The sequence below is a fragment of the Hibiscus syriacus genome, unplaced genomic scaffold (genome assembly GCF_006381635.1).
Source record: "Hibiscus syriacus cultivar Baekdansim isolate YM2019G1 unplaced genomic scaffold, ASM638163v2 tig00116970_pilon, whole genome shotgun sequence".
NCBI classification, from domain to species: Eukaryota; Viridiplantae; Streptophyta; class Magnoliopsida; order Malvales; family Malvaceae; genus Hibiscus; species Hibiscus syriacus.
In genome coordinates this window covers 170,408-183,601 of record NW_024063494.1, presented here as the reverse complement: position 1 = coordinate 183,601, position 13,194 = coordinate 170,408, and the positions used below count along the sequence as shown (strand labels likewise).

Below are 13,194 nucleotides of genomic sequence, written 5' to 3'. Positions count from 1 at the left end.
TCTTCTCATTGAAATTCCCAAAAATAGCCTGACGAATTTAATTTCCTGAAATCTGTAACATTCCCCTCCTTATTTTTTAATAGAGTGAACAATCTATGAAACCTTTCTTTCAATGGAACTCCATCTAGCCAAGCATCATGCCAGAACATAATGGAATCCCCATTGCCCACCTTCATTCTGAAGTTACTCCGAAAAGAGACCCAAAAATCATCATCCAATAAAAAATTCTTAATAACTCATTTCCATATCCAAGGTGTTTTGTATGAAGTCAAATTTTCCATCCCTATAGAGTTCGGATCTATTTTGTTATTGCAACAAATGATCCAAATGATCCTTTTCCACCATGAGTTTTTCTCATTAGCAAATTTCCACGTCCATTTTCTCGGTAACGCTCTATTTATAAGCTCTAAATTTGGAAACTCTAGCCCTCCTAAGGCCTTAGACTTAGAAATGGTAGACCAATTTACCCAATGAATTCTGCTTTTTGCAACTGACTCCCCCAAAGAAAATTTGACATAATTGAATTAAGCCTCCTCAATACTGAGCTCGACATTATGAAAATTGACATGAAATTAATCGGCAGAGAGCAAATAATAGACTTAATCAACACAACTCTACCAACAATAGACAGAGAAATTTCATTCCACCCAGCTAATAGATAACTCCGTAAAAGGTCATATTTTGGGACCTTTTCACTTAAGTTATTGAGTGTCTAATAGCTCATTTAGGACCATGTTGATGTATTTAGAAGCATTTAGTTGCATGTGGTGGAATTCGGTTTGCCGCGGCATTTTAATTTGTCAGTGCTACTTTATGGGAAGGTGTTTGTCTAATGATGTGCAGGAATTGAGAGCAAGGAAAAGAGAAAAGGAAATGTCGTGACATAAGGATACTGCTGAGTAGAATGAAAATGTCGAGTTCGATTGACATTTCGAAAGTGAGCTAAGTGCAAGAAGATATTTTTAGCCAACTGTCTCCTACTTTCCGTGATCTCTGCTCGAGAAATTTGCCTCGATAATCCGCCTGGAGGGGTCGGCGCTGCTACAGCCGATCCTGTTGACCACGCCGCCTGCTCTACAGATCATGTCTGTCATTGGGCGTCTGCAGCGGGATTATGTCGGGTACTCAGTCGGTAACCCAGACTGGATCACTACTATGCTATGCTTTGCTCGATACCCACGTGATTTAAGTATGGTTTGGGGTTTCCTAGGAATTTCAACACCAAGTCCTAGGGTTAATTTTCCCCTATAAATAGAGGATGAAGCCACAATGTTAGAGACTTTGGTTCCACCCATATTTGAGCTTAAAAAGTTAGAGAGAGAAGGTCTCATCATTCTCCGGCAATCCTACTTTCCATGGCATTTCTTCGTGACAAGCTTGAGGGAGTGGCGTTTTAGATATCCGAGAGGAGCTAGTTCGCTGAGGGCAGTTTGTGGTGGCCGAGGAAAGCTCTGGCAGTGCACGTCGAAGGCTTTTTCTCATTCCCTTAATTATTTTCTTTCATATTTTGTTATTGGGTTGTAAGGAACGGATGAAACTTGCTTTGTGCTTGTTTATTTCGAACCCCACCATGAACTTAACCTATTTGGTAGGAGTTCACTTGGATGTTTAAGTTTTATTTCAATGAATGGTTGTTTTTCTATGTTATATTATGTTTTGTTTATGAGACTTAGTGCTTTAAGGTTGTAGGAGCTATGAGAGTAGCCATTCCTCAGGAGATTCTTTGGGTTCGAGAGAATACCGAGATAACACATCCTTAGTGTTCGAGAAAAACTAGAGAGGAACTACATAAACAAGGGGTTCTAGGTAGTAACTAGGCCTAATCCACCTTAGAGATAAAGGCTATGATTTCATTCTACTAAAAGGAGTTGTGCATGAACGATAGGTTAGATGTTAATGTTGTCAAAAAAAGGTATTGTCGAGATATATCCTGTTATCTAGACTAATAGAATCACTGCAGGGGCTTACGCCAACCGGTTTTGCCAGGGCATCTTCAATCTGTCGAGTCCCTTACTAGGGATATCATAGGGCACCTTAGTATACTCTGTCGGGCAGAAGAGGCATAGAGATAAGATCATTCAGAGAAGTAAACTTAGGTTTTCCAGAGCGACCCCCATCACTCATTCCCATAGTAGCTTGTCGTGCGAGAAAGACAAAGTCATATTAATCAAATCGTATATTTACATTTCCTTTTGCCTTAACATTTCCATTTATTTGCACTCAACACAATTTAATTTGCCACGACATTTCCATTTGCTACCATACCACCATTCCATTTCCACAACATCTATCTCATTTTGTCACAGCATTATCATTTGTACACACCATCACTAACTTTATTTAGGTGACAAAATAAAGCGCTTTGATAGAACTTATTCGACTTCCTCTAATCCCTGTAGAGACGATACTCACTTATCACTGTATTACTTGTTCAATTGTGTATACTTGCACATATATCTGCACCCATATTTAGTACTCATACCGAGTGGATAAGTTTTTAGCGCCGTTGCCGGGGATTGGCAACTAGAAGTTAATTTATTTTGTCAAAGCATTTTTATTTTACTTGTTCATTTTTTTTGTATAGTTTTACTTGTTATTTTCCTTGTCTTTTCAGGTTTTTATTTTACGTACTCAACGTGCTCAAGAAAACATGTATCAGATCAAAAATCAAGGAATTGGTCGAGAGGAATATCAGAATGTCGAGACAATTCCGAATGCTGGGAATGCAAATAGGAATCGTAGTATTCGAGATCATTTAAACCCTATCATGGACGACCTATATCCTGGAATTGTGGCACCCATGATTCAGGCAGCCCACGTTGAGCTCAAACCGGTTATGTTCGATATGTTGGACTTTATTGGACAATTTGGTGGTGCTCCTCATGAGGATGCAAGGCAACATGTTCAGGAATTTTTAGATGTTTGGGACTGCTTTCGACAACAAGGTGTGCATGAAGATGTACTGAAATTGAAGTTATTTCCATATTCTTTGAAAGATCACGCCAGGGAATGGCTCAATGGATTACATTCCGACTCGATAAGGTCTTGGGATGACTTGTGCAAAATATTTTTGCTATAAAAAGACAAGAAGCTTTGCTTCAAAGTCACAGCTCGTCTTTGAGGCCTTTGGAGGGTCAGGTTGGCCGAATTGCCACAGCATTACATTTTTGCCCATATGGCAGTCTACCTAGTGATACTGAAGTCACTAAGGCTCAAGACAAGGAGCATTGTGGTACATTCACCTTAAGGAGTGGCTACAAAGATGTTAAGTTTGGGGGAGAGACACTCGGAGAGCCCGGTCATGAGATTGTGCACGAAGATCCGAAGGTGCAAGAAGATTTATATTTGTTGGAAAACAATGATAAGGGTTCGCAGAGTGCAGCTAATGAAGATAAGAAAAATTTTGCCACGGCAAATGAAAAGCCCACATCAGTAGGAGTTGATGACCAAAGGAAAGCTGCAGAATTTTGCCGCAACAAATTTTTATGCATTGATAATCACTTGAAGGAGCTCAAGGATATTCCAAAGGGGATGAGTCAGTCTAGATTACCCATAGCTAGAACATGTACGAAATTTGAACCTTTGAATTCTATTGAATTTACTCATCCTAAACCCCAAGTTGTTGCTTATTTTTCTATGCTAGAAATTGTGAAAGAGCTAAGGAATGAAATGGAGATTAAGGAAAAATTCCCTAATGAGAAATTATTATTTGCCGCGGCAATTTTGTGGTATGCTGAAATTGTCAAATTTCTCGTTAATGTTGTTTTGCTTCCTTACTTAAATAGCCTAGGAAAGAACAATGTCATACACGATGGTGGCTACTGGAATAGGGTGACCTCGACCTCTCTAACAAATTTGCTGCCTAAATGATTTCAAGTTGCCACAGCAAAAAGGAGCGAAAAGAGGTCTTATTCCACTACCATTCAGCTTCATGCAGAGAGAACTTTGAAGAAGAGATGACTACTGCAAAGGTCCTATAATTCATATGTGAATGACACAAAATGTCAGGACAAAATATTTTGAAGGTGAAACTGTTATATGTGTGGGGCATTTTGGTCTACACTGGTGCTTCGATCGAGCGTGACAAGTCTGCACTCCTCTTGCACGATGTTGAAACTGGCCAAACATCTTGAAGATGCCGTTACATTTTAGATTTGCTCATATACATCCCATACAGCCAGCAAGTGATACCGTACAGTGGAAGCTAAAGGAAAAATGGGTGGCAACAAGGAAGGAAAAAATAAGAGAAAACTTTTTCACTTTTTTCATTTTTACTTTTGCGTTAAGGTTAAATTTTTTCACTTTTACTTTTATTATCCTCCCGCCTATACCCCAACCCACCGAGTCCATAGAGGGGGCCAATCCGAGATGTCACAACAAGCACCTTTGCGAAGGAGCAGACGCCGGCTGAAGAAGGCATCTAAGCACAAGGATCCCCAGCTCTCCACCTTCCCTGAAGGTCCCAGTACTCCTCCGGCTGCACCCGATTCTGACTCCGAACACTCCAGCCCCGTAAAAACTGAGAAAGCACATCCGTCGTGCGACCGTTGCACCACCACATGCATAAAGTTAATGTATCTTTCATTGTATTACATTTCATAGCATGTAGTTTTATTTTCCTTAGTTTTTAGTAAGCATTGAGGACAATGCTTCTCTCAAGTTTGGGGGAGGTAGTGTTCTCAAATCATTGCATGATAGTATAAGTATAATGAATATGCCATGGCATTAGTAAATGTAGAATTAGTTTTCTGGAATTAATTGAGGATGCCCGATGATGAAGAATTCTTGATGGCTAGGATAGAATGTACATGACTGGTTGAGGATGATAGAACCAACTCTAGGACTTGCTTCTTTGAAACCCTTGAACACGATTGTATGTTTTCCATGATTGATAAACTTAGAAATTTTTTATAAGAGAATTCTTAAAATGTTCTGGCATAAAATTTTGAATGATGAAAAACCCATTTAAAAAATGATGAAAAAATTGAAATGAAGAGAAGTTATAAATAAATGCCTCAGTATATCTGTAGAGGGACACTCTGCTATGCCATGGCATATAAGTGAATAAAAGTAGTCATGTGATGACTCTACCTGACTAGCTCAGGGGTGGAAGGTATGATCCCTTTCATCTAAAGTGTGGGATGGTAAAGTCATGGGCTGACTCCCCTCGTAGCAGAAATAAAGGAAAGAAAACAAGGTGGGAGTAAAAATTTGTAAATGTCATGGCAAATTAAAAAAGCTTGCTTAGAAAATTTTTAAATTTGTTAAGCATGGACTGGATACAAACACGCACACACCCATACAAAGAATCTTTCAATAAGAGACATTACTAGATTTCTCGACCTAGTCTAGCACGTTGAAGACATATATGCTGAGGACTAAAATTTTATCCCATACGACTATTCTGCTTCTGAACTTGTCATGGTATTTTTGTTTTGCTTATTACTATCCATTTCTTGAGGACAAGCAATAGCTTAAGTTTGGGGGTGTGATAACTCCGTAAAAGGTCATATTTTGGGATATTTTCACTTAAGTTATTGAGTGTCTAATAGCTCATTTAGGACCATGTTGATGCATTTAGAAGCATTTAGTTGCACATGGTGGAATTTGGTTTGCCGCGGTATTTTAATTTGTCATCAGTGATACTTTATTGGGAAGGTGTTTGTCTAATGATGTGCAGAAATTGAGAGCAAGGAAAAGAGAAAAGGAAATGTCGTGACATAAGGAGACTGCTGAGCAGAATGAAAATGCCGAATTCGATTGGCATTTCGAAAGCGTGCCAAGTGCAAGAAGATATTTTTAGCCAGCTGTCTCCTACTTTTCGTGATCTCTGCCCGAGAAATCTACCTCGAAGATCTACCTGGAGGGATCGACGCTGCTACAGTTGATCCTACTGACCACGCCGCCTGCTCTACAGATCCTATCTGTCCTTGGGCGTCTATAGCGGGATTATGTCGGGTACTCAGTCGGCAACCCATACTGGATCACTGCTGTGCTTTGCCTGATACCCATGTGATTTAAGCATGGTTTGGGGTTTTTTAGGAATTTCAACACCAAGTCCTAGGGTTAATTTTCTCCTATAAATAGAGGATGAAGCCACAATGTTAGAGACTTTGGTTTCACCCAGATTTGAGCTTAAAAAGTTAGAGAGAGAAGGTCTCATCTTTCTCTGGCAATCCTACTTGCCGTGGCATTTCTCCGTGACAAGCTTGAGGGAGTGGCGTTCTAGACATTTGAGAGAAGATACTTCGCTAAGGGCAGTTCGTGGTGGCCAAGGGAAGCTCCGACAGTACACATCGAAGGATTTTTCTCCTTCCCTTAGTTCTTTGCTTTCATATTTTATTATTGGGTTATAAGGAATGGATGAAACTTGCTTTGTGCTTATTTATTTCGAACCCCACCATGAACTAAACCTATTTGGTGGGAGTTCACTTGGATGTTTAAGTTTTATTTCAATGAATAGTTGTTTTTCTATGTTATATTATGTTTTGTTTATGAAACTTATTGCCTTAAGGTTGTAGGAGCTACGGGAGTAGCCATTCCTTAGGAGATTCTTTGGGTTCGAGAGAATACCGAGATAACACATCCTTACTGTTCGAGAGAAACTAGGGAGGAACTATATAAACAAGGGGTTCTAGGTAGTAACTAGGCCTAATCCACCTTAGAGATAAGGCTAGGATTTCATTCGACTAAAAGGAGTTGTGCATGAACGATATGTTAGATGTTAATACTGCCGCAAAAAGGTATTGCCGAGACATATCCTGTTATCTGGACCAATAGGATCACTGCAGGGGTTTACGCCAACCGGTTTTGCCAGGGCATCTTCAATTTGTCGAGTCCCTTACTAGAGATAACATAGGACACATTAGTATACTCTGTCGAGCAGAAGAGGCATAGAGATAAGATCATTCCGAGAAGTAAACTTAGGTTTTCCAGAGTGACTCCCATCACTCATTCCTATAGTAGCTTGTCGTGCGAGAAAGACAAAGTCCTATTAATCAAATCGTATATTTACATTTCATTTTGCCTTAACATTTCCATTTGTTTGCACTCAACACAATTTAATTTGCCAAGACATTTTCATCCACTTTTCCACGACATTTCCATTTGCTACCATACCACCATTCCATTTCCACAACATCCATCTAATTTTGCCACAGCATTATCATTTGTACATACCATCACTAACTTTACTTAGGTGACAAAGTAATGCGCTTTGATAGAACTTATTTGACTTCCTCCAATCCCTATGGAGACGATACTCACTTATCACTGTATTACTTGTTCAATTGTGTATACTTGCACATATATCCGCACCCATATTTAGTACTCATACCGAGCATACACTAATTTCTTGTAGAACTTCTGAATAATCGGGTCCTATAATGATACTTAATTCTTTTTCGCCCCAAGAGGTAACCCCAAATACTCTGCTGGGAATGAGCCCACTGTGCACCCTATAATATCAACCCACTCGCTAATGACCTCTTCGTTCACATTGATTCCGAATAACCTGCTCTTAGATAAATTAATTTGCATTCCAAACATCATCTCAAATATCAAAAGCACTTTTCTCACATTCTTCAACTCCCCAATAGAAGCATTACAAAAAATTAATAAGTCATCTGCAAATTGGAGGTGAGAGGGCTCAATGAAATTACCCTAACTTCCAATCTCAAATCCTTTAAAAAAAGGCCTAACCTCACAGCTTTTGACAACATCAAATTCAATAATTCACCGACCAAGTTAAAAAAGATAGGAGAAAGAGAGCATCCCTGTCGTAGACCCTTCACAATCCGAAACTCTTCCGAATGACTACCATTCACTAAGACCGAGATTGAAGTCATAGACAGACACACTTTCATCCAAGATCTCCACTTCTATCCAAACCCCATACAATCTATGATTTTTAGCAATAAATTTGAATCAAATGAATCGTGCGCTCTTTTGAAATCCATCTTAAACGCTATTTCTTTAAGGCATTTCCTTCTCCAACAATCAATACCCTTATTCGCAATAAATGAGCAATCCATAATGTTCTTTCCTAGAATGAAAGAAAATTGAGAAGAGCTAACAACCATATTCTACATTGTTGTAATCTACTATATAACACTTTTGACAAAATCTTTTAAAGCCCTCCTACTAGGCTTATCAATCTAAAATCCTTAACACTTTACGAACTCGTCTTTTTCGGGATAAGGGTAATGAAGGAGTGATTTACCACTTTTCCCCATTTTCCCCACATATAAGTCACTGAAAAACCTCAAAATGCCCTCTTTTAATTTGGCTAGAATTTTTTTGAAGAATCCCATTGTCAACCTATTTGGCCCCGACGCCTTGTTACTATCCGATGATGATATTGCGTCCCAAACTTCTTCCTCCGAGAATGGTCTTTCCAAAAACAAATTCTGCTTATCTGAAATCTTGGAGAAATTGAAATCCAATACCTTTACCTCAACTGTAGGATTCCTATTATAAGCTTCTTTGAAAAAAATTTGCTACGCTTAATTTAATAACTTTAGGATATGTTGTTAATTGAATGCCCACTTTCAGCGTTTTAATAACGTTCACCATTCCTACGAAAAAATCTAATGTTTCAATCGCCTTCCAAACACCATTTTACACAAGATTTCTGCAGCCAAACCATCTTTTTTTGTGCAGATCCCAAAGTTTCCTTCTAGCCAAACCCAAATACTCCATAGAGACTGAAGAGGACCTTTATTGCTTGTCGAGTTCAAATCGTGTATAAATTTTTCCAGTTCCGAGATAGATCCTTGCATTTTTCTACAACTGGCTTTAGACCACTCTTCATAACCGCTTTAGAACATTTTAGTATACTCGAAATCCCTCTTCTTCTACTGCCCGTCTTGGCTTTATAAAATTCCTCCACCATCATTTCTTCGAAGCCTTCCTTTTCCAACAAATAATTGAACAACCTAAATGATTTCAGGCCCCAATCCAAACTTTTACTTTTCAAACTAATGGCATTATGGTCAGATAAAGATTTCATGAGAACACTTTGATTAAGCAATGGAAACACTGACAAGAGACTCGAATCTGCCAGAAATATGTCCAATCTAATAAAGGTAGAGATTTCCCTATTGTTACACCAAGTGAAGTTGCCACCCGACAGATGGAGATCATTCATACTAGCCTTCTACACAAACTCATTAAAGATTCTCATCGCAAACCTATATTGACCTCTCCCTATTTTCTCATCTTGTGACAGATACATATTGAAGTCACCTCCTAATAAATGAGACCGTCCAATTGCAACACAAAAGACAACAATGCCTTAAAGAAAATTTCTTTCTCCGAATCCACTGATGGCCCATACACATTAATAAACCAACATTTAACATGTAAATCTTTTATATTACCTTTGACTGCAATAAACCTCTCTTGAACACGTTCGACCTCCACCTCCATTTTGCTTTTATCCCAAAGAGTTATCAATCCCCCTGCTGAGTCTACCGCAGGAGATTCCTCATACCCACTTAAAATATTCCCTCATAATCACCTTAGTAATGAAAAATTGATCTTCTCCACCTTTGATTCTTGGATAAACAACATTACTAGTTTATTTCCTATTACAAAATTTCTCACAGTCTGAGCTTTTTCTCTTATCCCCATACCCTCACATTCCACGATAATATACTTATACTGGTCATAAGAAGTCAAAAAAAACCTGCTACCCATATGACATCAAATCCCACCCCCCTTTGAACTCTCCTCGATCACGTCATTCACCTTTTTCATAAAAGCTTTTTTACCTCATCGGAATGTTACACCTAACAAATTGCTAGCTTCTCAGCTTGCTCGGACTTCTTCCCCCTCGTCCATACACTGGTTTGGAGACTTCAAAAGATCATTCTTGTCCTCTATTGAGTTTCCCCTTCCCATTCTCCTACTATACACTTTCTTAAACGATTGCTCCCGATGTTGCTATTTGGCACACTCTTCTCTAACGTGCGACCACGATTTGGAGAAGGACACATTCTCTGGACATAGGACCCTGACGGGGAAACTGACTCCTCATCCCGTCTTATATTATTACTACGAGAATCTATTAAGGCCCTTATTCGGTTTACATAACTACCTATAGAATCCAAGGACCTAAATCTCCTACGGAATCCAAGGACATATTCATCTTCACTGGTTCCTGGGTTAGCCCGCATACTAGCCGAATCTTCCTTAACAAAATTGGGTGTATCCGACCCTATATTAATTCCTATAATCTACCCATAATTATCATCATTTATTCCATAAAAACTCTTATGCATAAGGACTGCATGATTTTCCTACTTTTCTATATCGTCATCACCAATTTAAATTGCCTCGAATCAGTTGCCTCATTTATTCCAGAAATGATATCCTTCTTACCGTCTGTCAACAGTTCTTGAGTCGAGGTTTCTACTCTCTCCTTGGAAGTCTCTTTTACCTCTTGGACTTCTCATTCCCTCATGATCCCTTCCACGTCGAATTGATTCTCTAGTGATCCATCATCTCATTCATAAAAAAATCTCCTTCACTTTCTCTATTCAATACCTCAGCATCTCCATCAACTGGTAACTCTACTTTAATCTTTATCGCATATAACCTACCATTAGTATTGATTGAAATCGAGTCTGGAAAATCAAACTGACTTGCCGCCCTAATAACCATTTGCGCTACTCTGCAATCCAACTTCAGTAGTGTTTCCTTCTTGATCTCCACTAATCCCCCATCGAGAAGCCAAGCTGGAAAAGAAAACTTCATTCCAGCAATTCAGAGGTACACCAGTTAAAGACACTTCACAAAACGCCAGAGGAACTCCCCCTTTCGAGGTAACTGACCTCAACCAGTCAAACCAGAAATTTAACTCCAAAGCTTTCTCTTTTAGAGCTTTCATTTGCTCTTATTTCGACTGAAAAATAACTAGACATGAGTTCCTAGCTTACCCCCATTTCATCACATTCACGTTTATACTTTCATTGTGCAGAGCTATCTGAATTAACTCAACATAATACGATTGTTTGTGAATGTCAATCAACACCCTCTTTAACCAACATCTTTCCTCCACCGGGATGAAAACATAGTAGGGATCTTTTGAAACTACTCCGCTACTCGTCACCCTGTTCAAAGCTCCACTACTCGTCACCCTATTCAAAGCCCCTACTGGTAATCTCTTCTTCCCCATCAATTTATATCAATAAGAATTCCCATCATGACGCTTATTGAAAACCATGCCTTTTCCTCTAAAACTCTAAGTTTGAAACGCCATCCTCTTCTTAGCCCCTTCATCTTCTAAACTAATTTGCTACTTCCCACTTGCTGATTTCTGATACTTCGCCACCCTAACCGAAACTCTCCTCCCGCATTATCTACCTTTGCTACTGCTTGCAGAAGATCCTCTTGACTCTCGAAGTGAACAAAAGCAAACGTTGAATCCCTGTACTTCGGTCTCATATTGACACTAGGAATAAAAACCTTAACATCATTGCCATGAAGCTTGAAACGTTGCCACAAAACACTCCTGCTAACTCTTTTACTCATATTATTGACAAAGGCAGGCCAAGGGACTCCAGTAGGGAGAGAACCTTGAACTGACCTTTCTCTTTCCATTTCGCTTTCCAAAAATTATGACCTGGATATTTGTAATGCTTCATGAAAAATATTGTAAAAATGAGACATCATGGGAAACAATGTTAGTATTTAGAATTTGTAGTTCATAGCAAGTATGATGAAGCTTAATTTATTTGTTAAGTTGTAAGGCCCAATGTAGATCTGCTGACTTTCCTATTAATTATTTGGTATTTGGTAGGGGAAGAAAGACAAGGCACATACTCAACAGCCGAGTGGAAATGGAGTTCCTGATAGTGACCTCAATCTCAGTGACAATGACCATATTGAGAAACCTGGTCCATATCCGATAACCTCTCTTAAGCGTCCAAGTGATGGAGTTGGGGATGGATTTGTTACTTCCATTAGGGGCCTCTTCAACACTCAACGGCGTAAAGCCAAACAATTTGTGCTACAAACTATGAGGGGTGAAGCAGAGAATGATTTCCATGGAGAGTGGAGTGAAAGTGAAGCAGAATTCTCTCCATTTGCCAGGTAGCTGACCATAACCAAAGCCAAGAAACTTATTAGGCTGCACACAAAGAAGTTCCGCTCAAGGGGAGAGAAAGGTATGTATGAGTTTCCACCTCTTTTACATATTACTTACCATTTTTATGTTTCTTATGGAAAATGAAAGTAAAACAAAAGAGTTTCCTTTTTTTCCCGAACCCTGGTTTAATTCTTGAGGTTTTCCTATTAGGTGTCAAGGGATTTAATTTAGACCGACTTGACCATAATTTGTTCTGGTTCAGGTTCATCTTCTCAACAGAGAGAATCACTTCCATCATCGCCAATGGATCCGATGGAGATCACTTCATTTGAAACCGACTCTTCTAGTGGATCCTCACCATATGAGGATTTTCATGAATAGACTGTCTCATCAACTGATAAGGATTGTGTGAAGGCCTTAATTGGAGCAAACAGTATGTGATCTGCAAATATATGCCCAATTTACTTCAGAAGACAAGACTGCATTTTGACTAACATTTAAGCATGCATGAAGACAGACTCGTTGCTGATCTTCAAACAAAACACGGTTGGAGATCAGCGAGCTCAAGGAACATGAAGGATGCCTGCTTGGTTATTGACCATGGATATACCGCTTGATGGTACCCTTCTATTCTGGGTGATTGATCTTTAGATGCATGGGTTAGATCACATTTGCTCTTAATGACCCTCTACCCATTTGGCCTGATAGAGACCAAGTGATTGAAGCAGAGGTTCAAATTCATAATTTTTGTAGGTTGGGTAGAAAAATATAAACAGATTATACGACCCACCAAGTACTATAATTTTGTACATACATTAAAAATAATTTATATTTTGGAATAGAAATAAATGTGGAAGCTACTCTTATCGAGATGCCATTTTGTGTGGTGAAAACATGCTTATATTTTAATTCCAAGTTAATTGTATTCGAACCGTCTAAAATAATATGATACTTTGAATTTAAAGGCGGACTAGAGCAAGATATGTTTAAGTTTCTGATTAGAAACTAGAGAACCAAGTGTTGGGTATTATGTTAGGGGAGAGAGAATCTCTATTGTTCAGACTGAAAAGGAGTGTTGTGAAGTGACACTATTATTATACATC

General features: G+C 38.9%; 1 long non-coding RNA gene across 1 annotated transcript; it reads left to right on the top strand.

Moving 5' to 3' along the window:
* The first annotated feature begins 11,889 nt into the window (after nucleotides 1-11,889).
* LOC120191468 lies at nucleotides 11,890-12,944 on the top strand. The gene is made up of 2 exons (XR_005522696.1): nucleotides 11,890-12,170; nucleotides 12,354-12,944. It is a non-coding gene; the product is annotated as an uncharacterized LOC120191468 (long non-coding RNA).
* The last annotated feature ends 250 nt before the right edge of the window (nucleotides 12,945-13,194 follow it).